At 40.5% G+C, this 12966-nt stretch overlaps 1 protein-coding gene across 1 annotated transcript in view; it reads right to left on the bottom strand.

Moving 5' to 3' along the window:
* Nucleotides 1–12966, bottom strand: part of MAML2 (mastermind like transcriptional coactivator 2) — a gene marked incomplete at its 5' end in the record, with an annotated part of 208199 nt that overhangs the window by 49110 nt on the left and 146123 nt on the right. The window lies entirely within an intron of this gene.

The following is a 12966-nucleotide window of genomic DNA, read 5'->3' as shown; positions in this document are numbered from 1 at the left end:
TATTTTTAAAGAGCATTTGGAACACCTAAAGCCTGATTCTTATTAACACTAAGTCCTTGTTACACCAGAGTGGTCTAAAGATGTAATTAAAGTTTTCTTCTATTAAAAATTCTTTCCTATGGTCATAATGATATTATTAAGGGGATCTCCACCCAAATCAGAATCAGAGACAAAATTTTTGCTTAGGAACTTGCTATGGCAGGGAGGAGTAAATGGTTTACTTGTCACTATTTCCCCAGATCACCAGAAGTCTTTTGAACATAATGCAAAAAGCAGTAACATGGTGGCTGTACATACTCTCCTTGAAAAGGATCCTGCATTAGTTTATAAATCTAATTTCCTTCATTTCTTGCAAGAAAAATTTGGAAGCAAACAAGGCCTTGATGCTATTGCTTTTGGCTTCTCCATGAAATGCCATTCCAGTTCGGATAAGGTATAAATGGCTGAAAATCACCATTTCCCTTCTGTTGCTTGTGCTCCTTAGGATATTTGTGTCACCCTGTGAAAACAGTCATTAAACTTTCCCTGAAGACAGCAGCAGAAAGAGCACATATGGCAGTAGAAACTTCTGCTAAGCTCTCCTAGAGCAGGCATCTTTGAAAACACTTTCCAAGAGGCGCAGCCCCAATCACATCGCTGTGCCTGCTCTAGAGCTGAAAAGCAAAGTACATCCACTTTCACAAGGTCTGGGGCTGCTGGGCCAAAATGGGCCAGGTCACCTTGAGACCAATCCAGTGAAAAAATTCCTGCCACAACGAGGGTCTGCAGGTCAGATGGTTGAAAACTTCTTTGGAGGAGACATGGCTAAGATGAATTTCATCCAAACCAGGCACCATTTCTGGCATTCTTTGTATGAACAATCTTTTCTGCCGTGATCAAGCAGCCTTATTTCTGTGGCTCCAAACAGAACTCTGTTTTCCTGATTTCCTGCCACTATTTGAGAGCACTGGCTATAAAATTAAAATATTTAAATGTACCTTTTGTTTTAAAATGTTGCTTAAGGAATATAGCAATTATGAACAATATTTTGATTAACATTCAATAAGGACAGAGTTCTTATTATACATGAAAATATATTCACCTTTGTGTAAATAGACATATATGAAGTAGTTGAGATGCAAATTCAGAAGTCTTGGTGTGAAATCAATTTATCCTATGCTCTACATTTGAAGTGTAGCTCTTACCTTGCATCTATTTTCCATTTTGTGAAATGCTATGGTTCTACTGTAGTGTACATGAGCTCATTTCCATCACACACAAATATCAACAGATACAGCCTTCCTCAGCATAGAATGTAAACCTATGAATTTTTAAATGGTTTAAGCCATACATATTTAAATATTAACGAAATTAAATTCTGACCACTTTGGCTTCTGAAACCTCTATATCTTTGAAAGGAAGTTTCCTCAAAATATTTTGACATTTCTAGAAATCTTTGCCTGTCTGAAGTTTTGACAGGGGAGTGCTTGGTCAAAACATTTTAATTTGAAAAATTTTTACAAAACCTGCAGAGTTTATGCTAATTCTGAATCCAAGCCTATTTTGAAGACTAAAATTAAAGCCATACTTATGCATTGAAATTGATGGCCTGATTTCACAAATACTAATCTACTTCATTTCTCCTCAACTCAGCTACCTTGTATGAAGACACCTTTTTAGAAGCACCACATGTATAACAAATGCTTTCATTTCACCAGCTGTGTTGGGAAAAAAGTGTTGATCTCACCATCTCAATTTTTAACCTTTAAAGAACAGTTAATAGTTACTCACTTCACAGAAGCTTTCTGGGTGAATTAGTGTGTAGAAAACAATTAGCATATCTTACATAATTTCATTACTTCTGCTATCACTACTATCTCTGTTCCTACTGATATTTGTGCATGAACTCAATTTGGTTTAGTTTTTGCTTGTAGCATTTCATGGCTAAAATAACACAAAATCTGGTCATTCTATTTTTTTTTATTTTTTTTTTTGTTAAGTAACATTTATAATTCCAGCTTCTGAATTGTCTTGTTGCCACAATAAGACCTGAGATGTAAGAAAAATTTGGGAAAAGGACAATAATGACTATCCCAAATATCCAAATATTTACCCTGGAGGACAGAGAAACCAAAAGGCACCTTGGAAAGTCACTCAAGAGGACATGGGGCAGCAGCCACTTGTTTGCCTCTTGCCCTGAGAGAAACACACTATGTTGTCCAGATCCATAGGCTCAAATGCAAATATCAGGACAAAGTTATCTAATTAGCAGCCTCACAAACTGCCTCTGGGTTTTATATGTTGTTTTTGTCAGGGTTGGTTTTGTATTGTAGTCTCCTCTGTTTGAAAGAACATAATGAAGGTGATTAAAATGATTCATTAACATTGTGCCCATTTGAGCAAACAGTCATTTTTATATTCCCTGGCATCAAGTGCAGTGATCTTCACACAAATGTCCAAAGTTCTTTTAGCCTTTTTAATTTTTCCACAGCTTGACTTTAATTAATGTTTCATATGCAAATTTATATACAATTACTGTACTAACTGACTAGCTTTCAATTTGATTAGGATTCATCTGGAAGAGGAAAGGGAAGATATCCTCACAGCAGACCGTATATTTAAATGAATAGTACAAATGTCTGTAAGTCTATCTGGTGTCCCTAGCCATGGGACATCTACTCCTCTTCACTTAGAGGTTGTCTCCACAGATCCCCACTTGGTTCTAACAAAGAAAGGGATATATGTGGTACCAGTCAGAGGACTAGTTTTTATTTTGCTGTGAAAGCAGGGGAGTAGAATAGAATCCCATTTTTAAACTGAGTGCCTTGCTATGACATATCTAACATTTATCCTAGATTTTATCTTAAAAGCAGTAAGATTTTTGTCCACCTGCACTCTCCTCAGGAAAGCCAATAGTTGAGAATGTGCTGTTAATTTCCAGCCTAAATTTACTTTTGGCCAATACCAAAAGTGGTTACTAGGTGCACTGTTTGGAAAACTTGTCAGAAGAAAAACAGAGGTGGATATGTTAAAGCTATACGATTTTTGGATGAACATTCTCTAGATCTGTATAAATAATTTAGCTATGGACATATAAGTCCTTCTTTGCAGCTTTAAAAATATCAGGGTTTAATTGGGATATGAATGCTTATGTCTCCAAAAACACAATTTTCTTAGTATTTTCAGATGGTGAATCCAACACTCCAGGTAACATTTCTGGGCAATTAAAGAACTACTTTTGGTTTTGTTTCTGTTTTTTAATACAGTGTATCCATATGTCTATAGAAAATGTTTATGAAGAATGGTTCCAGTGCTGCCTGGGGCCCTGGAGTTTGGCTCACCAAGAAGTGCTTCTGAAAAGGACTGGTGGCCTTGATAGCACTTCAAATACCAAACAAGATTTTGACAACACAGCTGTACTTAGCTCATGAACTAGCTCTCATGTTTACCAAGGAAGCCTGTAATTTGTGGACCGAGAGTTATTTACTCCTCTTAAAAATAAACTCAGCAGTGAAAGCCCTAAGTGAAGAAGAGAAGATGCCAGAATCAAGGACTGTGGCACACTTGGGTCTCCTGCACAGACGTGATGGATGCTGCTGCTTTCTCACTGTGTTGAGCAGCCCACATGGCTGTGAGATATTTCTCGATGCTGTTTCAGCTCCCCAGAGTTGGGTGCTGAAGAGGAAGCAGGGCTGAGAAGGGACAGTCAGTGGGCTGGAAACACAGAATGAGAGCTGCAGGATTCACAGTAATGATAGGGCTGAGAGGAAGACAGCAAAAGAGGACTTTGCACGCTCCTTGTTCCATGAGGCTGGCATTGCACAACAGGCCAAAACAGAAGAGTACCTTTGGCTTTTTTTTTTTTTTTAGGAAGCCCTTGCCAAAGATAAAAAAAGTCAGTTTGTATGCTGTTGCTAGGAATATGTTAGTGAAACAAGTGAGCTGGTCATGCAAACAACTTGTTCGACAGAAAGCAAACCAAGTGGCAAAAGCCAGGTAGAGTTCAACAACTAAGCCTGGAAATAAAGACACTCAGATTGTTTCTGGATTTGCTCTGGTTCAGTTGATGCAGCAGACAAACAGTTAATGCCATTAGTGAACAAACGGCAGCGATCAAAAACCAACAGGAAAAGGCCACCACTTGCCATAATGTGAGTGAAACTATTGCGCTGAATGCCCTCCCTGCTGGGAAGTGAAAACACTAGATAAAAGCAAACAGAAAAAAGAAGTATTTTGGAAAAAACCTCTCCCTGCCCCAAATACATTTCTTCCTGCTGGAAATTTTTGAAGTCTAGTTATTACTGTTAAGCCAGGTTTGTTCACAGGAAAAACAGAGAATGATGGAGCTGAAGGAAGTCTCAATTCTCAGCCTCTGAAATACTCATAAGACCCACTTTAGCATTTGTGGATCCCATGTATAACGAGGATCATTGAGTCTATTGTAGGGAGAAAACAGTGAAGAGAGACAGGTAGCATACTTAGCATGCTGCAGAAAGGGTTAAAAGTGGTCAGTTCATCACTCTTCTGTGTGGTTCCTTGGAAGTTTTCACAACACCAGATGTGTGAGGGAAAAAAAACAGAAGAAAGCTAGCCCAGTGAACACCAGTAGACATCCTGGTGCCCTGGAAGCAGTTAAATTAACACCCAGCAGGGACAAATTTGCAGCTTTGGGAACAAGCTTAAACTTAGTCTGTTTTCATTCCTGGAGTGAATTTGCAAGTGTATGACAGTGAAGTACAGCCTGGGAAGGAGCAGGCGGCTTTGGATTAAGGATGGATAGCCAGAATTTGCTCCCACCCTCCCTCCTCCCACTCTGTTTTGCACTTAGGCTGTGAAGCTCCCAATACTTCTGCTAATCCCTCTGTCTTCCCATGTCTTTTACCAGTTCCAGTAGGAAATAAAAAAGATTATTTTTTTTTCTTCCCATTCTAGCTTAAACCAGACAAGACTGGAGTCACCCCAGCAAAACCTGCTTTAGCTGGGATTGCAGTTAACAGTCCTTCAGAGAAATCTAGTTCTGCAATGGATAAAGTTGGATGCTTTTCTAACTAGAACCAAAGCACTAAATCCTTTAGTAATTCATCACTCAGTTGGAGCCGGGCTGTGGCCCGGCTTGCAACCACTGCAAATTATAGAAAAGACTGGAAAAAGAAAAGTCTGTGAGAGTACATCTAAACCGTCTTCACAGAATTACAGAAAGCCCTCACAGTCCCTCTCCCTCTTACAAGTTATATAACAAATTGGATCCACAAAAATATCATCTTTCCTCATTTTCACACCTTGGTTATTGCAAATATTTTGGCATCAGTCAATCATGGGGAACTTTTCAACTAAGGTGGATTACACAGCTTCTTATGAAGGTCTGAGAAGGCCAATCTCCATCATTCTTCCTTGTGTATCTTCCTCTCTTTGGCAAGGTATGAAGAAACTTCAAACCCTGAAACAGTATTTTCAGAGAGGTAGTTGATGGCCCAAACCTGCCAGTGTTTAAGAGGCATTTGAACCTTATAAAAATTTTGGTCAGCCTGATTTGGTGAGGCAATTGGACTACATGATTGTAGCTCTCTTCCAACTCAACTGTTCTTTATATTCTATTCTGTTCTGTTCTATAAGTTGGTTATGCAATGGCTACATTTGCAGCTGGAGATGGTGGAGGAGCTGCAGGGTCCCCTGAAGGAAGAAAACCAGAGAAAGAGTTGTATTAGTTGCTTCCCAGTGGGGTAAATAGGCTGTTTGTTCTGTCTCCCTGATTGATGGAGACTGACAGGATGAACAGCACGGCCTGAAATGTGTAGTGTGTCCTTTCAGCTGGCAATTTGAAGGGCTCAGAGCTGCATTTCCTGCCCTGTCCTGAAGATTTCCTGCAGATGCTTTGGGAACTACTGGACCTGAAGCCCTCATGCTCCTTCACTTATTCCTGGCATAGGATACAGAAACAGTTTTTAAGTGTTACCAATCTTCCACTTCCCCATTGAAAGACTGTTGGTTCTTGTCCCCTGTGTATCAGTAGCTGCAAATGTGCTCCATTTTCTCCCACACTAGTTCCCTTAGATGCCCTGTCTTCCTCTACCTGCACCCAGACTCACTCTCAGCTTTCTCCCCCTGAGCTCCCATTCCTTCTCATTCCCTCTCACCCAAGCCAAATTTGTACTCTGTATTACTGCCTTCCAGCCTTCTTCCTACCCTCAGACTCCTCCTGCACTTCACTCCTTCACCATCCTGCTCTGTCCATCCCATTCAATTGCCCCCCTCTGGATCCAGTCCCACCTGGCTGTTTCTTTCCCTCGCACTAAACCTTCTGCTCCCTGACTCTCCCTGTTCTGTCCTCCCACGCCCAGTCTCCCTCTTGCAGCCAGCTGTTCACCTTCCACTCTTTCTCCAGACGCCGCCTTAGGTGAGGTTCCCCACCACCAGCCACCTGAGGTGAGTTTAACAGCTCGCTGTTGCTGGCAGAAGCAATCCCATCTCTGCTTCTGGTCTCCACCTTTGTGCTCCTGACACTTCTCTTGTGTTGGCTTTGCCTGACCCCACAAGCTGAAGAAAGCCTACACAGAGAGAAAAAGGATAGTTCTCTGCTGGCCTTGTGAGAGCTCAGACAAGTGCCAGAGAAAGAAGTGGACACAGGACTTGTGTGGGGAAGGACTTCTTGCCCCTTTCTGAAGCTTCTAGTCTGATCTAAATGAGAGAGTCCAAAGCCTCTGTCCTCCTCTTCTTTTGACATATTGCCACACAACTCAGTGTGTGAAAGCAAGTTTCAGTCTGCACACGACTTTCAGGCAGAGCAGCAGAGCTGGGCTCATGGGTGCTGAGAGCTGTCTGCAGAGAGGTTGTTCCCCACTGTGTGCCTCACTTGGGTATGCTGAGTGCACCTTCCTCACTGGTTACATAGGAGGCTTAGGGGGTTAACATGAAATACAGATATATGGTATGAAAGAGAGGGATAAATATCCCTTCTTTTACTTAATTCCTGTGTTTTCTACTGATTCAGTGGGTCTGGTTCAACTCCAGGCTCTGTCAGAGGATTTTTCTGCAATAGTAAGCGTATCCAACAACTCCAGTGGATTGATTGTAACAGCTTTGAATGACATCTTCTTTCTTTCTTTCTTTCCCCAAATACACAAGAATATATAAAATATACAGTAACATTTCCTTCATCTCAAGGTTTGGCTGGCTTGCTTATTTAGATTATAAATTCTTTAGGGCAAAAACTGTCTCTTATACTGTGTGTGTACATTACCAGAAACAGGCATGCAGAAAATGAAGCAGGCAGATGGTTCTGGAATAGTTCTGTTGGAGCATCTGGCTGATTTTCTGGAACAGCATCACATTCAAATGGTAAATTCACCCGTGAAAACTCACATTAAAGGAACATTACTAGTTGTTGCTGTCTTAACAACAATCATCTGTGGCCTGGGGCAGGTCTCCACCATAAAAAGACCAGCAGTAAAAGTGGCTGAGTGGAGGAATAAATATTTGCCATTAAAATATTCCTTCATTTTGAACCCCTAGAGAGACAAATTACTGGGACTAAGCACTCCTGAGCACTTTGGGGAATTAAAGTAATAGAAGACTCTAGGGAGAACTGGGGCTTGTTAAATTTTTTTTTTGTTTGTTTGTTTTTGTTTTTTTTTGTTTTTTTGTTCCTTGACTTCTTGAGGTATTCATAAATTGCCTACAAACAAGTAAAAACTTACAGGAAAGGGTTTTTCACCATGCCAGCTCCAAATGGTTGTGGAATTATATTGTTTTTCCAGGCTGCCTTTCCAAAATCCCTGAAGGAAGTTGACTCAGGGCTTGACTCTGGCCTCAGACACACGCACAGCAATAGAAGGAATCCTCACTACAACCAGGTAAGAAGCCCTTGTGGACATCATAGCTTTATGGACGAGTCCACAGGTCAAGGTAGACTAACTTAGCAGATTTTCCATAATACCCATTTTATCTTTGATCTTACAGAAGTCAGATGAATGCTATCCCTTTGAAACAGGTGCCACTTTTAATCTGAGTTTATGCAGTTCTTCACAGAATTATATTTTCCCCTCTCAGTGTAACTCCTAGGCACTTTTACAATGTTAACAGATAATGAATGAGACTTCAAGTGTGCTGACACTAGTGAAGAACTCATCCAGAAAAGTTCAATGATGTTTTTCATTGGTACCTTCATGGAAGTACCTTCAAAAAGCAGTTCAAAGGGGACCTCAGGAACTATCTCACCTACCTCCCAAATCCCCCAGCCAAGAAGCATCTGACCATGGATAATAATCTACTATTCTTCCAGTGTATAAATGTGTTATGCAAAGAGTTCAAGAAACCTTATGGAACTTGGAGTGTCTCTGAAACTTTGAATTACAATATCCTCAGGGACTGACTGTCCACAGTGGGACTGCGTATGTGTTTTGTTCAGCAAACTGAGCATGAATGATATAAGGCACCAAGAAAACTGTCTGTAATGACAGTAAACTTTTGACATTTTCTCTCTGGTTTCATGCTCATAAATCAGCTATGACCCTGCAATTGATGGTGGTTATTGGGACATACTCAAGTTTTTATCCAGAATATTTAATTCAGAAGTCCTTGTACGAGGGAATGTGACCAAAATGGAGCTATTAAGAAAAGCTGTCATCCAAATATTATTTTTATGGAGAGCTTTGAGAGAAAGGTCACATTGTTATTTTCTTACACTATGGAACAGTTTCTATTATTACAGATTCCAAAAGCCTGGAATCGTTGTTATTTATGATCTAAGTCAAATTCAAGTCCTGGTTTGTAACAATTACCAAAAGCTACTCTAGGTTTCCTCTCTTCATTTCACAAATATTTGTAAACTACTTCCTTCACATGTGAAAAGAGAGAGGTTGCCTCACCACAATGTGTTCTTTTCTTCCATAGTAAACACAGAGGTTTTGCAAAATACTCTTTTGATAAAGAAGACACATTTTCTTTGAGAAATTTCAGAGACTACATTAGAAATGTAAGTTACTACTCAGAAGTAAATGGTAATAAGAGTTTAATATCTGCACTTTCAAAAAAGACATCAGTTCTTTTGGTCCTGATGCTCCCTCACATAGCACCCTAACTATCTGAGAGTTTAACATATACTTTTTATTGGATCCCCATGGTGTCCATGGTTTAAAAAAAAAAAAAAAAAAAAAAAAGGGTAGAAGGTCATATCCTGCTCACTGTGCTGTTGTGAATTCAATTACACTCTCCTGAAAATAAATAAAATTTCCCTGGGTTTACACTGGAGAAAAGGAGAGGAGAATCTGTTTCAGCATCTCTGCAGAGCTACCAGGTTAGTTGAAATACCATCTCCGTCCCTTGGAGATGTTTCAGATGATGAATACATATTAAGCTGTGGGCATTGGAAGGGCTGGTGCAATGGAATGGTTTGCAGGGGCAGGTCCCATCAGCACCCAGAGCTCCTCTGCGGTGGCACATCCCTCGGTGCAGTGCTGATCAGTGGCCCTACAGGGAAAACATGCTAGGAGCCAGTACTGGAGAAAGGACTGCTCAGTATTCAGCAGGAAGGAAGACTGGTTGGACTTGAAAGGAGCCTGTTAAGATCTGGTAAAGAAAATGATCTAAGGTGTAGCTCCAATTAGGACAAGTAAGGGCAAGTACCACCACCACCCCTTAAACTGCAACTAATCACAATTCTTGGGTTATTGAAGAAGAGAGTAGAGACATAAAAAAGGAGAAGGTGATCCCATCCTCAGAGCAATTCTTAAGGAACAAGGACTAAAAAGGCCCTGAGTTTTCCACAAGAAGACGCTGTTGTGGGCTGTATCTACACTGATGCTTCCAGACCTTTAAAACTATGGACTACTGGTTGTTCATGTAAAGTGGGGGGTGAAGCTCTCACGATCCCTTGTGTTATCCTTGCCTCCAAAACCAAGACTAAATAGGACACATGACCACATGTAGCAGATGGAGTGGCCTTGCTCTGTTAGGGTTCCTGTTCTCATGAGCTCAGCCTTCTATTCTCCCTTCCCTTGAGCAAATGAAGTTGAATAAAAACAATTGGAGAAAAAATTCAGCTTGAAATCCTTGAGTTTAATTTGGCTTTAGGTCAAAACCAGAAGGGGATGAATAATATTTAATTTAGTAGATACAGGATTTTTTTGTTGTTTCTTTGGTGGTTTTTGTTTGTTTGGTTGGTTTGTTTTTACTTCTTCACAGAAACCGAATAGATCTTATTGAACAAGTATAATGGCTGATAAAAAACTTTGAAAATGGGTGTGGATTTTCTTGGACTAGCTAAAAATCTAAAGTCTTCAGTTCAAAAATCTTAAGTCTTAGATCAGAAGCATCTCTCACTGACTAGACTAGATTCCTTCAAAAGGGAAAAGTTAGACTTCTACCCAGGCCCAGTTACAGATTTTCAGCTGAGGTTCTGTAGAAGTATCACAAACCTATCGCAAATCTGTATAGAATTTGGAGCTTCTAATTATTTCCTAGACAAAGAGAGTGTTGAATTTTTATAAGGTTTTTTTCATGACTATGTGTATGTTGCATTCAGATAGACAATAGAAAGGAATCCTTCTCAGAACAATGGAGAATAAAGGAGAGAGGCAAACAAACCCTTCATTCAGATCAACCTTCCAGGAAACCAAGATGATTTCCATCATTTTTATGACTTTTCCCTAGAGGCAAAAGACATCTAATTAGCAAATCCCTCTGTAAGTTTGTTTCAATTTGACACAAAAGGAATATGACAAGCAGAGAAATTATAAGCCTTATATTTCTAGTTAGCCAGTTTGGACTGATGAAACCAAGCTCAAATGGGTTTTGGGGATCTTAAAGCTTGGGGAGCAAAAATCCAGAGGGTAAGCTAGTTCTGCTAAAAATGTGAACTTAGAGTGTTCCAGTCAGTGATTTCTGAAGGCAATGTCACAGCAGTCCTTTATGAATGTGCCCTCACATTACCAGCTACAAAGCATTGCAGTGAGTTGTGAGATGATCCTATAATGATCTGAGGAGGAGTTGAATGATACCAAGCAGAATCAAATCTTGATTCTTCAAGCAGAAATAGAGCATGAGTAAAATAAATATTAAACATGAAGTTAATTAGTAAATGCTGGTAATTAATCATGCATTACTTTTAATGATGTGTAGAAATCCTCAGAGGTGGGAGCTGATCCTTCAGGAAGGCAGACCGTGCAGCCTAAATGAGATGATGTCCCCATTGCTAAAATCAGCATCAATCGACCCACAAGGTCACTTTGACCTTTGTTGTCATTACTGGGAGATAATACTAGCGGTGTCTCCTCCCCCTCCCATTTAATATCCAGATTTATGTGGCAAGCAGGCCCTGTCCAAGGGGTTGGTGGGCTCTTGCAGCAGTGCAGGCAGGTGCTAAAGGGTCCACAGAACTCATCAATACATACTGGCAGGTAAAAAGTTACGTTCAAACCTTTTAAAAACCCTGTAATTTATGGACCAATTGTATTTCTAAGTTTTGTTCCAGAAACTACAAAATACTCTAATTGAGAGAGACGTAATTGATGTTCTGAACTTCATCAGCACTTTGGAACAACTGCTAAGGATCTGTAAAAACATCCAGATATCTCTCTGGAGCACAGGAAAAACCTCATCCTTACTGCAAAAGCCCTGTAAACTGTGTCTAAAAAGCTTCCAAGCTTCTCAACTGTGCTGTGGGTCAGGTAGCCACATGTTGCAGAAGCAGCTGTGGGAAGTGGTCAGATGACAAGAAACACTGGAAAATTAGTTGGCAGACAGAAGTCTGTGATGATAGGCAAAACCCCTTCCTTGGTGTAATATCTAAAGTTTGGCACTCAGCAAAGTTCACTTAGGACAAATTTGCTAAACCAAAGATCTTGTGGCTGCACAGGTGAGAAATCCCGCTAGACTCATGGGAACTCTTGCAAGTCCTACTAGGGCTGAGGTGCCAAGTCCCATCTTATTGGCTGGCCTCCCTGAGCAGCAGCCCAAGAGGACACACAGCAAGTAGTTAACATTTCCTCAGGCAGAGTTGCTGTCATGTTTTTATGACTTTCCAGAATGTGACCTTGCAAATTTTTTTCAGAAAAACAGCAGTGTTTGCAGAAGTCTTGCCTGTCTCCCCTGTGATGACAGATTGCTGGAAGGTCCATCATGGCTGAATGAAGGAACTGTTAAAATTCATTTGGCTGCCAGTCTATTAGGAAAATGGGGAAATGCACCTAAGAAGAGAGCACACAGTGGCTCAAAAAGAGGAGGAACAGCTAGCAGACACCTCACAAAAAGCAGCAAAACTGTGCTTGTATCCTGCAAACACTCATTCTACAGCATCTTTCAACAAAGCAATTTCTCATACCTGCCCACAGGTTTCATCTGGTACCTCTTGCTAAGGTACTTGTCATGGTTACTTGGTCAGGAACTTTAAGAGTTAAAAGGAGAAAAGTGTGCAGGCATACAACTGTATTTACTCTTTTTAAAGCATCAGCCTGTTCACCCAGTTTGGTGAAGAAACTCCAGCTTGGAATGATTTGTTCATAGTGCTACTTTGTGGGAGTCCATGGAAAACCTAGGCTTTCATTTTTAAGTAGCTTCTCATAGCTTTTTCCCCATCTACAGATGATCTCCACACCTATACTGCAATTCCATATCTTCAGATACGTTGAGACGAAACCCCGCCTAAACTACTCAGAGTTGCCTAAACATTCCAAGGTCAAATGTGTTTTACTTGTTTTGCACCTGGTTTCCAGGCTCTGGGGTAAAGCAAGTTTGCACATTCTCACTTTGATTGGCAGGTCTGAAACTTGGGATCTGAGACCTGGGTGCACAGGGACTTGGCATAGCACAGCTAAGCTACAACAGCAGATCTTGTCAGAGTACTGTCTCATGATAACACAGTGGGAGCTGGCCACATGGAATATAATTGTAGACATATCTGTGGCAACCTTCTCCTTCATCTCTAAGGCATGTATTTTATCCACAGAATATTCCCAGAAGTGTGATGGGTGTTTATAAAGCTCACAGATAAAT

The sequence above is a fragment of the Parus major genome, chromosome 1 (genome assembly GCF_001522545.3).
Source record: "Parus major isolate Abel chromosome 1, Parus_major1.1, whole genome shotgun sequence".
In the NCBI taxonomy this organism is placed as follows: Eukaryota; Metazoa; Chordata; class Aves; order Passeriformes; family Paridae; genus Parus; species Parus major.
This window is presented reverse-complemented; position numbering and strand designations above follow the sequence as displayed.